Genomic DNA, 3,915 nt, shown 5'->3' on the forward strand with positions numbered 1-3,915 from the left:
TCCTTATTTAACGGGAGGAAAGGGCTCTCCTGCCTCCCTGCTTCCACAGCCCCGGGATAGACTTCGCAGCCTATGGAGTCATCACACCACACTGTCATTAGTGCCCACGTCGATATTCTCCTCCCTGGACTGAGCTCCCAGGAAGCAAGAATTGGCATGCTGCATCATTCCTACCCCACCAACCAGCGCAGCGCCTCCTCCATGCCAGGGCTCCACAGGTATTTGTTGGATGAAGAGTACACAACCAGAAAGTTAACGCCAGCACCTTTTTTTTTTTTCTTTTTTCAGGAGGCTACCCCAAGGGAGAGTGGAAATGAGCAAAAAAGGAATGTGCAGCCTGGGGACTTTAGGTCTGCTCCAGCCTGTGCCTGCCAGCCTTGGCCACTCTGCCCTAACTTCTAGTTCTGTCTTCTGGGACGTTGCTTTACAAGCTGTGCAACACAGTGAAGGAAGTAAGTCATGTCTTTATCCTCACCAGTGGTCAGTGGGTCAGTTATCCTGCCTAGCACCACCCATGCAAATACACAAGCATTTCCTCTTTGACTGACTCACTTGGCGAAGGCGTGGGCAGAACCACACAACCCTTCCACCAAGAATGATGAAGTACATGATTGTGTTTTCATGTGAGCAAGCATTGTGAAGCCAGGAACTTTCCTCTTCCTCACATTTCAGACCACATGCATTTGTGTTTTGTTTGCTTCCTCATGCAGGAGGCAGCAATTATGGCAGGGGAGAGACAAGAGGAGTAGCAGAGGCCTTTCAGTGGGTCATCCAGAGAGGCATCTAAAGGTGCCTCTGTTCCAGAACAGTATTTGATGCATATAAAGGACATAGAAATGGCTGACACTTGTGTTTAGGTAGTTTCCCTGGTGCGAACCTCAAAAATACCGGCCTGATATATGGTGAAATCTTGGTCAACCTCAATGCTAATGCTGGAACTGCCTCTTGCACAGAGATTCTTAACTCAGGGGTCCACAAACGTGAATAGAAGAATTTTATCATTTTTTTCCTTCCAACTAACTTCTGACTGCAATTTAGCATTTTCTTCAATTCTGAATGTAAGCAACAATTGCCAGTATTAGCACTGTCTGTGACATCACCCATACAAACCACAGATATTTTTCTTTCTTTCTTTTCTTTCTCTTTCTTTTCTTTCTTTCCTTTCTTCCTTTCCTTCTTTCTCTCTCTTTCTTTAATTCTTCTTTCTTTCCTTTCTTTTTCTTTCTTTCTTTCAATTCAAACAATCCTACAGCATTTATTGTCATCTTGTAATGACATAAGGGTAATCAAAACAATGTGAATAAATGTTCATATTGGACAAAGGACAACTAAAAAACAAAGTGTATCCTTCTCAACCATTTCTCACTTAATTGATCATTTCTAGTTGGAGACACTTTGTAGCAGAGTAATAGTACCTCCTTTTAGCATGATCCGACCCAGCTGTTTTCTTGACTTTGTTTTAGAATGAATCTCTTCTGCATCATCTAATACAAGGTTCTTACTCTCATCAAAACCAATGATAAAGCTTCCTGTCCAGATTCACTTGCTCATAGACCCACACCTGAATCCAGGGTCTATTCTGTAAGTATCTGAAGATGAGGTTGATGGGCTGCACCATAACCTTCTGCACTTTCTGGCCCTGGCTGCGGTACACCATGGTGGAATCCCACAGAAAGCACACTGACCCACACGCTACCTCAGCCAGCAACTTCTGGAATAAAGAACCGAAAATGGGCTGGGCATGGTGGCTCACACCTGTAATCTCAGCACTATGGGAGGCCGAGGCAGGCAGATGGCTTGAGGCCAGGAGTTCGAGACCAGCCTGGCCAACACGGTGAAACCCCCTCTCTACTAAAATACAAAAAAATAGCTGGTTGTGATGGTTCACGCCTATAATCCCAGCTACCCAGCTACTTGAGAGTCTGAGGTGGGAGGATAGTTTGAATCCAGGAGGCAGAGTCTGCAGTGAGCTGAGATCATGCCACAGCACTCCAACCTGAGCAACAGAGTAAGACTCTGTCTCAAAAATAAATAAATAAACCGGAAGCGGAAGTGTTCAAAACACAGATATTTTCATGTCACTTCAGAGTGGCTACAAATAGCCCATGATGTTATTTGTACTCATCACTACTTAGAAATGATGTAGCTATTGAACCCACTGCTAGATCTTGGTTTTTAGTGCGGTAATATAGAAGCACTTGTGTATTACAGTTCTCCAGAGGGGGTAAAAAAAAAAATGTATGTGTACATATATGCATATGTATGTGTACATATATGCATATATACACACATATTTTATACGTATATGTAAAATTTTATGTTATATATAATTATATTACCTATAATATACTTATATTTTATATTTTATATGCATATGTGCATATATAATATATACAATGTAAATATAATATTATATATTAATTATATAATTATTGTATATATTATATATTATATAATATAATTATGTAATAATTATATTATATATTATATAATATAATTATGTAATTATATTATATATTATATAATATAATTATGTAATTATATTATATATTATATAATATAATTATGTAATAATTATATTATATATTATATAATATAATTACGTAATTATATTATATATTATATTATATAATTATGTAATAATTATATTATATATTATATAATATAATTATGTAATTATATTATATATTATATTATATAATTATGTAATAATTATATTATATATTATATAATTATGTAATAATTATATTATATATAATATAATTATGTAATAATTATATTATATATTATATAATTATGTAATAATTATATTATATATTATATAATTATGTAATAATTATATTATATATTATATAATTATGTAATAATTATATTATATATTATATAATATGTAATAATTATATTATATATTATATAATATGTAATAATTATATTATATATTATATAATTATGTAATAATTATATTATATATTATATAATATGTAATAATTATATTATATATTATATAATTATGTAATAATTATATTATATATTATATAATTATGTAATAATTATATTATATATTATATAATTATGTAATAATTATATTATATTATATATTATATGATATAATAATTAATATAACATATATTATATAATATATATTACTATAATATAATATAAATGTGTATCTATATCTATATCTATAGATATAGATATCTGCCCTATCCTGCTTATGCAAAGCAACATCCCAGAAGGCAGAACTAGAAGTTAGGGCAGAGTGGCCAAGGCTGGCAGGCACAGGCTGGAACACAGACCTAAAGTCCCCAGGCTGCACATTCCATTTTTGCTCAATTCCACTCTCCCTTGGGGTAGCCTCCTGAAAAAGGAAAAAAAAAATAGGTGCTGGCGTACTTTCTTGTTGTGTACTTTTCATCCAACAAATACCTGTGGAGCCCTGGCACGGAGGAGGCGCTGCGCTGGTTGGTGGGGTAGGAATGATGCAGCATGCCAATTCTTGCTCCCTGGGAGCTCAGTCCAGGGAGGAGAACATCGACATGGGCACTAATGACAGTGTGGTGTGATGACTCCATAGGTGGCGAAGTCTATCCCGGGGTTATGGAAGCAGGGAGGCAGGAGGGCCCATTCCTCCTCTTAAATAAGGACTCCACTTAAAAAAAAACCAGGCAAAATGCATTAATGTTAAAATGAAACCCTGTCTAAACTTTGAGTTATTTTCCTTTTTAGGAATTTTATCCTGTATACATATATATGTGCATGTGTATTTGTGTTTGCGTGTGTCTGTGTATAAATAAAATAAGGTATTGTCTATCACAATCATGGAGGTCAAGAAGTCCCACAACCTGCCATCTTCAAGCTAGAGACTTGGGGAGCCTGGTGGTACAGTTCTGAGAACCAGGGGACCAATGGTGTAAG

General features: G+C 35.4%; 1 pseudogene; it reads right to left on the minus strand.

Annotated features, from left to right (window-relative positions):
• On the minus strand, positions 1-1,681 carry LOC117980826 (small nuclear ribonucleoprotein E-like; annotated as a pseudogene).
• Positions 1,682-3,915: the final 2,234 nt, after the last annotated feature.

Source organism: Pan paniscus, chromosome 5 (assembly GCF_029289425.2).
Source record: "Pan paniscus chromosome 5, NHGRI_mPanPan1-v2.0_pri, whole genome shotgun sequence".
NCBI lineage: Eukaryota > Metazoa > Chordata > Mammalia > Primates > Hominidae > Pan > Pan paniscus.